The sequence below is a fragment of the Balaenoptera borealis genome (assembly GCF_965194805.1).
Source record: "Balaenoptera borealis genome assembly, chromosome: 6".
Lineage (NCBI taxonomy): Eukaryota > Metazoa > Chordata > Mammalia > Artiodactyla > Balaenopteridae > Balaenoptera > Balaenoptera borealis.
The window spans coordinates 58188244-58203126 of NC_138863.1; the positions used below are offsets into that span (position 1 = coordinate 58188244).

Sequence of the window (14883 nt, forward strand, 5' to 3'; positions counted from 1 at the left end):
AAAAAAGATCAACAGAATCTGCCCCTGAAGAAGACCTGATGGCAGATCTACTAGGCAAAGACTTTTAAACAACTGTCTTAAAGATCAAAGAACTAAAGGAAGATGTGGAGAAAGTCAAAAAAAGAAAAGTGAACTTTCTGATTTCAAAACTTACAAAAGCTACAGTAATCAAAACGGTGGTACTGGCGTAAAGATAGACATAATAGACCAATAGAATAGAATAGAGAGCCCAGAAATAAACCCTTGCATATATGGCCAAATAATTTTTTTACTCTTTTTTTTTTAGTATAGTATAGTTGATTTACAATATTGTGTTAGTTTCAGGTGTACGGCAAAGTGATTCAATTATTTTTTTCAGATTATATTCCATTATAGGTTATTACAAAGTATTGAATATAATTCCACCTGCTATAGAGTAAATCCTTGTTGCTTATCTGTTTTATGTTCAGTAATTTGTATCTGTTAATCCCGTACTCCTAATTTGTCCCTTCTTCCCTCCCTCTCCCCTTTGGTAACCATAAGTTTGTTTTCTATGTGAGTCTGTTTCTGTTTTGTATGTAGATTCATTTGTATTGTTTTTTAGATTCCACATATAAGTGATACCATATAGTACTTGTCTTTCTCTGTCTGACTTCACTACATATAATATTGTCTAGGTCCATCAATGTTGCTACAAAAGGCAATATTTCATGCTTTTTTATGGCTGAGTAATATTTTTTTGTAAAATAATTTTTGACAAAAATGCTAAGACCATTCAATGGAGAAAGGACAGTCTTTTCAGCAAATGATACTGGGAAAACTGGCTATCCACATGCAAAAGAAAAAAGCTGGACCCTTATTTAACACTGTATACAAAAATTAACTCAAAGTGGATTAAAGACTTAAATGTAAGACCTAAAATTATAAAACTCTTGGAAGAAAACAGGGCAAAGTTTGCAGGACATTGGATTTGGCAATGATTTCTTGGATATGACACCAAAGGCACAGGCAACAAAAGAAAAAAATAGATAAATTGGACATCATGAAAATTTTTTAAAATTTGTGCGATAAAAAAACCATCAACAGAGTAAAAAGGCAATCCACAGAATGGGAGAGAATATTTGTAAATCATATATCTGATAAGGGATTAATATCCAGACATATAGAGTACTCCTAAAACGCAACAACAACAAAAAAAACCCAATTTAAAAATGACCAGGGCTTCCCTGGTGGCGCAGTGGTTGAGAATCTGCCTGCCAATGCAGGGGACACGGGTTCGAGCCCTGGTCTGGGAAGATCCCACATGCCGCGGAGCAACTAGGCCCGTGAGCCACAACTACTGAGCCTGTGCGTCTGGAGCCTGTGCTCCGCAACAAGAGAGGCCGCGATAGTGAGAGGCCCGCGCACCGCGATGAAGAGTGGCCCCCCGCTTGCCGCAACTGGAGAAAGCCCTCGCACGGAAACAAAGACCCAACACAGCCATAAATAAATTAATTAATTAATTTAAAAAAAATTAAAAAAAAAAATGACCAAAGGACTTGAATAGACGTTTCTCCAAAAAAGATAGTCAAATGGCTAACAAGCACATGAAAAGATGCTCAACATCACTAATCATTAGGGAAATGCAAATCAAAACTACAGTGAGATACCATCAAGCACCCACTAGAATAGCTACTATCAAAGAAAAATGGAAAATAACAAATTTTGGCATTGATATGGAGAAAATGGAACCCTTGTGCACCGTAAGTAGGAATGTAAAATGGTATGGCTGCTGTAGAAAACAGTATGGTGTTCCTCAAAAAATTAGAAATAGAATTACCATATGACCCAGCAATTGCACTTCTGGGTATATACTCAAAAGAATCGAAAGCAAGGTCTTGAAGAGATATTTGTACACCCATAGTCGTAGCAACGTTATTCACAATAGCTAAAATGGCAACCCAAGTGTCATCGATGGATGAATGGATAAACAAAATGTGGTATACACATACAGTGGAATATTTTTCAGCCTTAAAAAGAAGGAAATTCTGACACATGCTACACTGTGGATGAACCCTGAGGACATTATGCTAAGTGAAATAAGCCTGTCACAAAAAGACAAACACTGTATGATTTCATTTATATGAGGTACTTAAGAGTAGTCAAAATCATGGAGACAAAAGGTAGAATTGTGGTTGCTAGGGCCTGAGGTGGGGGAAATGAGGGGGGCAGGCAGCTATAGTTTAATGGGTATAGAGTTTTTGTTTACTAGATGAGAAGAGTTATGGAGATGGATGGTGGTGATGGTTGCACAACATTATGAATATTTATTATAATATGACTGAAATGTACACTTAAAATGGTTAAGATGGTAAATTTTGTGTGTATTTTATCAAATTTTTTTTAAAAGAGGGAGGGATCAAGGGCTCAGAGGTTGCAATAAGGTTGAAGATCCATTTCAGTAAGCGCCAAAAACCAGACAAGAAATTTTTTAAATTTCAGAGTTCAGATCTTAGAAGTAAGGTAGGTCCAAGGAATGACCAAATTTTGTGGTCAAGTTGTTAAGCGGCTAAAGTTGGGTAGAAATTAATGTCCTTGAAGTTAAGTTTAAGGAAAGATTGTAGAGAAATGGGAAATAACAATAACCAAATAAACTATCTCATGCTTCTACTGTAAGTTTTAAATTCTGTTTGATAATTTTAGCCAATATGGTTTGTTTTGCACGTTAAGTAAGGAAAAGTTTGTATTGTTGCAGTACTATCCTCTGCAAAGCCTTTTAAAATATGTGATTTCTACACATGAAATTATAAATGAGTTGTTGAATTCTCCACATGCTGAGCATATATAAATTGCATAATTTCATGCTATTGCTCTACTGCTAATACTATGGACTTAAAGACTCTAACACATAGTCCATCAATTAGTTGCCCAATCCTTTACATTATTAGGGGCAAAAATTACTTTTTTTCAGATCTAATACCATTCTCCTCTGCCTCAACAAACATAGCAACATTATGCCTTAGCTTGCTTTGCTAGTTGACAAGTAGTAGTGAAAATTTGTCATAGTATAGGATTTATAAGAAACAATAGCATCTTTTAAATAGTTTTTTAAAAAGTATTGGTAGATGGCACGCATTTATTTATACTTCTCTCTTTCCTCCACCTATCCCTATCCTACACTTCCCTCACACACACACTCACACACACACACACACGCAAGTTTACTCGTGCATTCTCCTGTAGGTTTTCTGGTGATGTGTATATATAATTTACGAGAGCATTGCTACTCAAAGTGATGTCCATGGATCAGCACCATTGGCATCACCTGGGAGCTTGTTAGAACTATAGGTTCTGTAGCCTCGCATCAGATCTTTTGAATCAGAATCTGAATTTTAACAAGGAACCCAGATGATCTGTATATACATAAAACTCAAAGTTTACAGTGCTTCTCAAAGAAGTACTACCAGAATACTATGATTTCCAGCGTGTCATGACTCAGACTCCTTATCTTTAAAAAAGCTGTCAACTCGTTCATTGGAAGACTTGTTTCCTCCTCCCTATTGCAATGTACTGCTAATCCGTGATTCTTAAAGTGTGGTCTGAGAATTCTGAGGGCCCCAAGAGCCTTTCAGGGAGTTCATGAGGTCCTCCCTTTTCCATTTACATAGCTCTGGGAGGCTAGATTTTCATCATACACTTCAACGAAAACAACATATTGCAGCAGATCAAATGCAGAAGCAGATACAATAATGCAACTATCTTCTACTAAGGCATGACATAATGATTTGCAAAAACGAAAACAATGTCATTCTTCTATTTTTGTTTTAGAAAATATAATTATTTTTCCCCAAAGTGTTACTTATGTTAAGATGTTGTTATGAGGTGTAGGGTCCCAAAGTCAAAAAGTTTGAGAACCACTGGTCTAAATCTGTCAGTGAGAAAACAGGCTGCAATACACATCTCACTTACAAATCTATAGAAATGTCAATTTTGTAAATTGAGGGTAACCTGTCTCCCTAGGTCATATCCTTTTGGCTATCAATCTGTTTATAATCTCTAAAAATTGGCACAGGTTCCTGGCAAGAATCTGTACTTCTTTCTCCCAAATGATGTAAGTACTCTATCTCCTCTTATATGTTTTGTAACTTAGAGCTTCTTTCTCAAAGGAGCTTAAATTTTGGAGAGAGGAATTGACCTAAGATCAACAGGGACTTGTAAATCCAAGGGCTCCTGATTGTTCCGCCTAGTAGCATGAGCTAGCATCCTACAACTGATCTTGGCAGAAACTCCTAAGAGGACTCGTGGTTGTTGTCAGTGGCTGCTTTTTTAAAAAATCATTTAGTCAGCACTTCCCAGCCCTGGAAATTCCAGGATCTGCTCCTCTTATAGAAGAGTCCCAGGATTTGCTTCCTCAAAGCATAGGCTGCATAGGTTGGCTGAGTCTCTCAGATGCTGGACCGCTCAGTATTATTCCCTTAAGACTTGTATCTAAAGGGCAGTTCAAAGCATTTACCTACTTCTCTAGAGATATCTAAAATGTCTGTAGCTCTGAAGTCCTCTAAAGTTGTATCAAAGGAGTACGCTTATAATACTGCATGTTATCACACTCCTGCTCTATTTTCTCCATAGCACTTACCACTATTTAAATTATCTTAGTATTTATATATGTATTGTGTCATGCCCTCCTCCCACCATGAGGATCTCCTTAGAGGACTTTGTCTTTATTGTTGTAGTCACAGGGCCAGGAACAGTGCCTGGCATGTTCATGCTCAATAAATACTGACACTATGAATAATGAACTATAGAGACAGAGCATTTGGTTGACAGTTAACCTATGAGGCTGTGTCTAAGGTAAGAAGGTAACTGGAAAGAGCTAGGTATTAGTCTAAGGGCCCAGGAGGGTCCATATGACTAGACATTCCTTGGTTTCTGGCAGATAAGGAATTCACAGCTTTGGTATTATTTGGGCCTTAGGTTGACAAATAAACTAGTTGTGGGGAGTCATGAAGGGTAGACACAAATGACAGATAAAAGTCTATTCTGGGAGTGGTTCTATCTATTTTTACTGATAATTCAATAGTGTGTGGAAAACAGACTAGAATGATGACAAGCCCTCTTTATAAGGAGTGGGATGAGAGAGAGAGAAGAGAAGGCATTGAGATGAGGGACAAAAACAAGGCCCTTAAATTCCATTCTCTCTCTTTGGGCTGTCATTGAAGCTGGCATAAGCTTACTGGTGTAATTTGAAGATAAATACAGCCCTCTAGTTTTTCCCCACAATGCCACACACAGTTAATTATAAATTCTTTTGAGAAACCAAAGATTGGGGGTAGGAGGTGGACAGTGGTCTTCCTTGCACTTGAAATGTTCAGAATGGAAATTTCCATAGTGAGGACGGGTACTGAGAAGTAACTTATTACAGGTCATTTCATCAATATGCAAGAAAACCCTGGCTGTCATAGGGAGGGAGAGAAGATCTGCCATGAAATAGAAGCTACCAAAAAGTCAACTAAAATGTCTCTGGCCATGCTGTCCTCATCTCAGATATCAGGTGGGTGGATAATCATGTCCTGCTTCCTCCACCCCCTTCACACCACACAGACACACATACATACACCCTTCCTGATCCCACTGGGAAAATCCCAGCTGTACTGAGTTGCATCTTGAGGATAGCTGTGAAAATATAGTCCAAGGAAGACATAAGGGAGGCCCTGGACTATGCTATGTTTTGTTTAGCTACAGACAAACAGAAACTATGTCTTATAAATTAAATCTTCCCTTTGCACTCTCTTTTCCTATATATATATATATTTAGCAGAGTTTTAGTAGCATCCTTATGAGCAATAACAGATTGACAACCACATAATACTTCTAAACAAGGTGGAAATACCCCATTCTGTGGCATTGGGAAGGCTTTGAGAGCATTTAGAGGCCACCATTGTTTCTTGTGGTATTTAGTAATGGACTTTTTTTTTGACAGAAATGAGGTTTTTTTAAAATTTATTTATTTTTGGCTGCGTTGGGTCTTCGTTGCTGCACGCGGGCTTTCTCTCTAGTTGCGGCGAGCCAGGGCTTCTCTTTGACGCGGTGCGCGGGCTTCTCTTTGTTGCAAAGCATGGGCTTCAGTAGCTGTGGCACGCAGGCTCAGTAGTTGTGGCGTATGGGCTTAGTTACTCTGCAGCATGTGGGATCTTCCCGGACCAGGGCTCAAACCCATGTCCCCTGCATTGGCAGGCGGATTCCCAACCACTGCGCCATGAGGGAAGTCCTGAGTTTTCTTAAAATAGCTTGTCTTTGTATCTAAGGAATACCAGTTTTATTCAGAATTCATGATGGGTTCTTAAAGGTGGTTCACCAGATCCTCACTAATTTTCTTAGGAGTAAGTTGGGTAGATACATGTGTGGAACAATAAGACAGGCAAAGAAGCAGTCCAGAATTTTCCTGCATTTGTAAAAAGAAGATTGTAGAGAACTTTAGGGCTGTTGGGGACATGGAGGAATGAGGAAGTGAGAAAAAAATTGAAAAGCAAAGCCTTTTATGAGGATATGCATAAACAGTGAGCTTATAATTATGTTCACAGGATCAGAACTGAAAATATTGACTACGTTCATTTTGTCTACACTGAATGTTTTCTCCATTTGTAGAAGAAAAGCTATAGTGAAGGAACTGTTGTGGAACTAGAAGTATGTAGATAAAGTGAGTCACTTTGCTATGCCAGGCTGCCTACATGTATATATAACAGATCTGCATCCATTTCACCTATTTTTCCCTCTGACCTCCTTTATATTTTTTCATCCTTGGTATACTTTCTCTTTAGAAAATTAGCAAAACTACATTCTCACAACCGATCAGAGCACCATTTGTATTACTAAATGATTATTCTCTTGTCTAAAAGGACTCCCAAAAGACTTTTTTAAAAATAACATGTTCTAACTCATTATGTAGATAATTATCTGCTTGTCAATGGACTGGAGAAGTAGGGATGAGGAGGAGAAATTTAAAACCAAACCTACTGCCAATTGAAAATGAATCAAACTGGAGAAGAGAATTTCAATTTTTTGATATAAGTGAATGGAAAATAATTGTTTTAAAAAGTCTATCTACTTTGAAATGCCATAACATTTATAACTCACTTGCTCACATTAGACATTTTGGGGGACGGAGAGAAGTGTCATTTTAGTGAATATATTCTAGACCTAACAATTTGTGATCTGTCAGTCGCACATTTTGTCCATCACCATGTTCATCATCAGTAATCTGAACTGCTGAGGTTTTAATAATCAGTGCTACACTACACTAACACTACTACAATGTTACTAATGTAGAGATGGTACTTTCATTTTAACTTGAGACATAAACAGCGTCAATAATTTGGCTTCTTTCAGGTCTCTTGGGTAATGAAATTAGTTTTAAAAGAGGGGTGAGTTGGCTCACATACATGTATAGAGGCCAGAAACCTGCTAAAAGGTCCAGTGCCATTACAATGTCACTTTTACGCCAGATACCATTATTGAACTGCAGGTTCATTAACTCTCAAATACTATGCCCCACAATCTTCCAACAATTTCAGTTTCATTTGAGTTTGGAGATAATGTTTGAGTGCATTTAATGTTCATATGTAAACTTAATACATAATTTTGCTATAGACTAGAAATCATCACTTAATAAGTGGAAAACAAGGCACTGAAAAAAACGTGCTTTTTAAAAAAATAATTAATGCAAATTTTCGCAGGGTCCCCATCATACTTTTCAAGGGTGCTAGGGTGTATTTATTGAAAAATCAATATCCCTACCTTTAACATTTGAAACATTTAAGTTGTAAAGAGAATCATAGAGCAACATTAAGAAATATTTTCAGCACTTCTCTTTGTAGGAATGTATCTGTGTCAACTGAAGAGCAATAAATAGTCTTTTTTGTCCTTTATGTTAATCAAATGATTACCTCCCTCCCCCTTCTTTTTAAACAGCTACTTTCAAAGCTTGACAAATATTTCCTAGGCATTGCATCGGCCTATTAAGCAGTAGGATAGTATTATGGAAAGAGTGCTATTTCTACTTCGTATTAATTTGGTGTCCTTTGGTCCTCTCTTAAGTGTTAATACGGAGTTGTTGATGTTTTAAAGGTTTGGAATTATCTCTACTAAAATTGATATATTTTTATCTATAACTACTAAGTAAAGGAAAATTGATAAAATAGGATACACCATAATATGGAGGATTTTTCTCTTGCACTATTTTAAGTTAGGGAGATATAGTGGAAGGCACTGTATTTCCTTTTAGTAAGTTACTTAGAACATAATTATATGCTAACATCATACACTGTACTGGGCGCTAAGAGCCTGAGGAATCAGTTCCAGCTACAGCTTAGTAAAATTCGAACAAACGCCATTCATGGTAAAGGCTTTTTCATTTATTTCGGAACTGACATCTTGCTTCCCCGTTTCAGGCGCGTAGGGGGCTTAGGGGGTAATTTCCAGCAAACTCCGCGTCTTCTAAACCGAAGCTCTCCTTCTCAGGCTTCAGTGCAGCCGGAAGGTGGGTTTCGGTGCGCGCCTCCCTGCGCTTTACCCTCCTTCCTACCAAGGGCCGGGAAGTGACAGCAACGGAAATACCAGGTTACCGGAGATGGGCTCAGAGGATTCCTCCTGCTTTCTCTCCCGCCACCCGCAGCCTTCCCAGAGTTCACCTTTCCTCCCTGCACACCATCAACCTCCTCACGCGACCTCAACATCCACCTGCTCCAGCGCCCTACACTCGCGCCCACCTCCAGCCGGCTGCCAATCACAGCCTTCCGCAGCTCCCGGGTACAGAAACTCCACTCTTCTAACTCTCTGGTCCCGCCCCCTCCAGAACTGCTTCCCGCCCTTCGGGTTCTGTACCCAATAACCAGCGCCCGAGTATTCTTTGGTTCCCGCCCGCTTCCTTAAGCCTGACTGAACCGCCTGATCCGGAGGCGCTCTGTCTGAAGGAAGGCAAGAAGGGGCGTGTGCGTGGATGGGAGGGGCGCGAGAAGAAAGGAGGGATGCCGGGAGTGGGGCGGAGAGAAGGGTTGTCAGTCCGATCTCGCGAGAGAGGACGGAAGCCTGTGGGAGCCCGTGGCCTTTAAAGTGCGGTTCAGTCCTTTCCTCCAGGGGTGGTTTGTAAACACCGCTGAGCTCGGGTCTCCCCAGCGACCGAAAGAAGCATGAACTAGTGACCTGGAAAGGTGAGTAGTGATGAGGAGAGGGCCGCAGGACTGGAGACTGTAGGGATACGGAGAAAGAAGGCACTAACATGGCGACGTCGCTCACCATAGTCCCCACCCCCCGCTTCCCATCACCTCGGGCGCTCCTGCCCGTGCCTAGCCCTCGGGGCGGCTGTGGCTGTGCTGCAGCTTTAGCGGCCCGCGCGGCGTCGGCTTAGGGAGCCCGGCGGGCCAGGCCGGACCGTTAGGTAACTGGCATTTGTTGTTCCGGCCCCTCCCCGCTCGCGCGCTTTCCTGAAGAGGAAAAAGGAATAACGGCTCCTCTTAGACCCCTCCCCCTGATATATCGTCCCCTTGTCTGGTCAGTTCGGAGATCCCTGGGGCACACGTCGGATTTGCCGAGGGTGCAGGGAGAGCCCCCTTCAGTCCTTGGGTTGAACAGGAAGAGGGCCGGCTCTGGTCTCCCCACTCAGTGGTTGGGGACTGTATGTGATGGTGGCGAGGGGGAGGATCAGGAGGCGCGGCTGAAAACAGGGTCAGGGTCTCTGGCCGCGGTGGGAGCTGATGGAACAAATGGTATGCAGAACCTGGGAGCTGGAAGTCTCGGCCTTTTCTGTCCTTTCTGCCCCTTCACACTCCCGCCACCCCCCTCTTTTTCCAGATGGGGCGGGGCTGAGGTGCGGGTGCAGATTGATTCTGGTATTCCTCCCCCCCCTTTTTTTTTTTTTAACCTTTCTGGGTGGACTGCAAACGTTCTGTAGGGAAATCACCTGTGCTTTTTTTTTAATTGATGTCCTGGGGACCAGGGCCGAGAGTGTGTTTTCTGTGTTCGCTGGTTGAACTGACGCTAGAAGGAGGCAGAGGACGGAAGAGATGGGGACTATTTTTGTGTCTTTAGGTAGTATAAAATTGTCTTTGCTTAATGAAGAGTTTTAAAACTGGTCAGGCCAAGAGCAAAACTACTGTGAATATGATGGAGTAAAAGGGGTTACTCCTGATGGACCTTAGGCCTATTGACTAATCCGTAAATTATTATGTGAAAGTTACAATTTCTTAGGAATTTAAAATTTTGGAGACAGTAACAGTAAATAAATTTAATGTATATATTTGAAATCAGAACAAAAACTGTTCCTCTGAGCACGTTTTTTGTCCTATCTGAAGAAATTTATAACCACTGTCAGTAATAGTCTTCCTAGGCATAATCTGAAAGCCTATATCCTTGGTCTGTTGTACCAAAACTGTGAAGGTGAGAAGCTTGTTAAAAAGTCACCCCAGTAGGGTTAAGTGCCCTGAACGACAAGTGCAATAGCAATGATATTTTGTAATTAAATTTAAATTTGTTACAGTGACTTGAAAAATCCACTGTAAAAACTGTTTTCAAAACTGCAGGAACAAAGTGTGTTCAAAAATAGAGATGCCCTTCTTCAGATCAAGAAACAAAAAAGTTAATGGAACTTTAAGTTCATTGATAATTGAATCCTAATCTTTGTAAAATAGTTTGTAAGAATATTCCAAATTTACAGTGCTGTGTATGCTGCTTTCCTAAGACATGTTTAATCTTGTTCTGAGAGGATGCTACTGCCATTAAGTTTTTAATTATTTAAACTATAATATTGTGGTAATTTAGAACATAGGTGTTTGTTTGTTTATTTATTTATTTATTTTTGGCTGCGTTGGGTCTTCGTTGCTGCATGCGAGCTTTCTCTAGTTGTGGTGAGCGGGGGCTACTCTTCGTTGCGGGGCGCGGGCTTCTCATTGCGGTGGCTTCTTTTGTTGCGGAGCGTGGGCTCTAGGCGCGCGGGCTTCAGCAGTTGTGGCACGTGGGCTCAGTAGTTGTGGCACATGGGCTTAGTTGCTCCGCAGCCTGTGGGATCTTCTCAGACCAGGGCTTGAACCCGTGTCCCCTGCATTGGCAGGCAGATTCTTAACCACTGCGCCACCAGGGAGGTCCCTAAAATTGCCTCAATTTTAAATGTCCAACAGGAAAATAACTTTAAGTTTCTGCCTGTTTTAACATTGAATTAAGCATCTCTGTGCATAGATCTTTTATTTTGAATTGTTTCTGTAGATACCAATCTCAAATGAGATTCTAGGTCAAAGGATATAAATGTTTCTACAGTTGCCAAATTTTTGCCTCCCCAAAGAGTTGAGCAAGTTTACACTGTCATCAGAATGTTACTGCATCAACTTTGTCATAATTTTACCAACTTTGGAGTTGCGCTTATTAAAAAAAGTAGGATTACCTAGCTAGGAATTATTAATGTGAGTAAGTGACATTATTTAGAAGTTTTATTTAGTTGACTATATCAGTCTGTAGTTATTTGTCTGCCAGTGATCTGTGTGCTGGGACAGATATTGTATATTTCATATTTTCTGTCATTTCACTGATTTTATTTCTCTTAAAGATTACTGAAACTTTTGACATCCTAGTAACAATAATCCTTAAATTTTCTGCAGTTTTACATAGTTTACACATTGGATGTCTTATGCTAGTTTGTTTTAATGTAAGAGCTTCTTTCTGAACTATACATTTGTGAATTATTAAACTTAATAATGACATTCCATATAGGTAACCCTTCAAATAAAGAATATGTATGTTACAGCCAAATTGACTGTGTTTTTGTTTCCTCAGTATTATGTTCTGGCTCATTGTAAGTATATAAGCAATGTTTTAGGGTAGTTACTAATCAGGTTGTCATGAGTCTACCACTTATTATCTGTGTCACCTTGGGCAAGTAATATAACTTCTCTGTGCCTCAGTTTCCTTATCTTTAAAGATAATACTTAACTCATAGCCTTGTTGTGAACATTCAAATATTTAATGTATATACAATGCTTGAAACAGTGTCAGGAACTTAATGAGTACTCAGTATATGGTATGGTAATTATAATTGTTAAAGTTCATTCAAAAATAATAATAATCCATCACAACCCCAACAGGCATGCATGTGGTGTGGCTTGAAGGCAGTACAGCAGCCATCTATTTGGTAGCTTTGGCAATAATGTTGAGTTTTCCCTAGGAACTTACAGTTTGTGGTGGAACTTATAATACTACCTTAGAATTTTCATAAATCCATGTGAGAGAATAGCTTGTATTTTTTGTTCCGTATACATCCCTTCTTCCCAAGTGGGACTTTTTCTATATAAAACTCATGCAGTATAGCACATCCACATTTTGAGATGATAAAGTCATGATACTATGATTTGCATGCCATCCAGTTGTCATTTTCTTCTGCTCCACCAATCCCACTATAAACATTTCTGTGAGACCTTTCATTTCTTCCTCTCTATAGTGGAAGAGATGATTAAATTACAACATCATACTTCTAATGTTTGTTCTTTTGATTTCTTTCCTAATTATTTAATATAAGTACAGCATCATTTCTCAATCATGGTGTTGAGAGTCACTAGTATCTTTTATCATTGTAAGATAGGTTTTAATGATTGTTGAAGTGTGGATGTTGGATTGAGGGTTACTTCTGAGGTAATATCTCTTTCATTTACCTGAATTTTGATGTACTTTGCATGGTGTGGGGGGAGGTAAGCTTACTAGTGTTGTAATGGGAATTGTACATAATCTGTATCTTATTTGTGCCCTCTTCATAATGCGAAATTATTATTGATGTACTCCTAAGAGGTGATTATGAATTATTGTAATTCTTGGTGAGCTGTGAGTTTCTATTTCTATTTATTCTTTTTACTTTTACAAAGATAAGTTTTTAGTGAGGAAAAGCAATGATCAATAGGTACATTTTGTACATCTACCTTGAGCAAAAATAATGCTATGGACATTATTTTCTATAACTGATATGATTACCAAATCTAAAATGATGTTATTAGTAAAAACTTTCATTAGCACTGTTCATATTCATAACCATTAATCTGTAAATTCTTTGTATTTATATATTTCTAATGTTGTTGTGTTGTAATTTTAAACTATAAAACAAGAACTTGCTTACCTTAATTCACCTAGGAGTTAAAGGTCTGGGAATAATCAAGACTCACTTGAAAAAATGAAGTTTGACTTAAAAATTGGACTACTGATATTATTAAATAATATTTTGAGATACTGGGCTGATTTCACTATTCACATACAGTCATCCCTTGGCATCTGTGGGGTTCGGTTCCAGGATCCTCTGCAGATACCAAAATCTGTTGATGCTCAAGTCCCTTATGTAAAATGGCATTGTATTTGCATATAAACTAAGTACATCCTCCCGTATTCTTTAAACCGTCTCTACATTACTTATGATACCTAATACAATGTAAATGCTATGTAAATAGTTGCCAGTCAGGAGGCAAATACAAGATTTGCTTTTTGGAACTTTCTGGAATTTCTTCCCCCCAAATATTTTTGATCTGAGGTTTGTTGAATCCAGAGGGCCAACTGCACTCATAATGTACTTTCATGAATACAGTATTGAGAAAAGTCTGTGGTGCTCTTCATGTATCCCATCAACTTTGAGGAATTTCATCAAAACTTTGGTATATTCTTGGGAGTTGTGATATGTATGAAGAACATCTGTCATGTCTCCTGTGAGTGGGGAACAATTAAAAACTGCTGCTTTCCTCATTAAAGCTGAACTTATATTTTTCTCACTTCCTTACATTGATGAAGTAAAACATTATGTACCAAATAACCTTATGGGATAACATCAAATTCATGGGTTAAAGATTAATGTAAAAATCTTCTGTCTAAAAGTTAAACTATGTAGTTCTCAGCTTCTGACTTTAACAGTAAAGAAGGTAGTAAGATTTAGATTAATTATTAGGAAAACGTACATTTAAAGTCAAAATACAGTAAAACTTCTAATAAACTGAACAGATACTATATGAGTGCCATGCACTGTACTTGATATATTTTACATATACAGTATTATTTTCAATTATTATTTTTGACAATCCTGAAACTAGTATATTTTTTCTTCCTGGAGAGGATAGTAGTGAAATCATACCATTTAAATTTTTCTTAATTTAGAAACTCAAAGGGGAATGAATTCCTACTAGCTTATAGCTACAGGTTTTCAACTTCTTAGGTTTAAGTTCGTTATTATGACCATATTGCTGTTGCTAGTGAGAGCTGTAGGATCATTTCTTGGCATTTTGTGGCACTTACCAAGATATGAGAAGGAAATTAGAGCACAGAGAAAACTCTGAATCTGTGTGGTTCCTTAGGCTACAAGCCTATCCTCCTGAGTACATTAGCATTTTTGCTTACTTTATTTTCTATTCCTGTTTCACAAATCACTACATACTTTGCATCATAAAACAACCCAAATTTATCTCATAGTTTTTGTTTGTCAGAAGTCCAGGTGGGCTCAGCTGGGCCCACTACATAGGGTCTTACAAAGCCAAAATCAGTATGTTAGCAGAGCTGCATTCTTTCTGTTTGGAGTCTCTGAGGAAGAATCCACTTCCCAGTTCATTTGGATTGTTGACTACATACAGTTTTAAGACTGAGGTCCCTCTTTCCTTGCTGTCAGCCAGGGCTAGTCTTCACTCATAGAAGTTGAAATGCTTTCAGTGCTGCCCCCTCCAGTAATGGCAGGTAAAGTCTCTCTCATGCTTATCTCTGACTTCTGCTACTGCCAAAATCTCTCTGACAGAGAAAGTTCTTCACTGTTACTGGCTCATGTGATTAGATTGGGCCATCTGGATAACCCAGGATAATCTCCCTATTTTAGAATCTGTGATGATTTTTACATCTGCAAAGTCCATTTTGCTATGTAACATAACCTAT

At 38.9% G+C, this 14883-nt stretch overlaps 1 protein-coding gene and 2 long non-coding RNA genes across 8 annotated transcripts in view; 1 reads left to right on the top strand and 2 right to left on the bottom strand.

Annotated features, from left to right (window-relative positions):
* LOC309631410 overlaps nt 1-14883 on the bottom strand; it is a 187596-nt gene that overhangs the window by 55238 nt on the left and 117475 nt on the right. The gene's annotated exons all lie outside the window — the stretch shown is intronic.
* LOC309631412 lies at nt 5942-8917 on the bottom strand. Its single transcript, XR_014246252.1, has 2 exons — nt 8646-8917; nt 5942-8535 (listed from the first exon to the last, which is right to left on the bottom strand). It is a non-coding gene; the product is annotated as an uncharacterized lncRNA (long non-coding RNA).
* Nucleotides 9010-14883, top strand: part of ATF2 (activating transcription factor 2) — an 82860-nt gene continuing 76986 nt past the window's right edge. For 2 of the 6 annotated variants that reach the window (XM_082397715.1, XM_082397713.1), the window contains exon 1: nt 9014-9164. The gene's annotated coding sequence lies outside the window, so the exon portion shown is untranslated. Of the gene's footprint in view, nt 9165-14883 lie in introns of all 6 variants that reach the window. The other 4 variants (XM_082397711.1, XM_082397714.1, XM_082397710.1 and 1 more) reach the window with 3 other exon arrangements.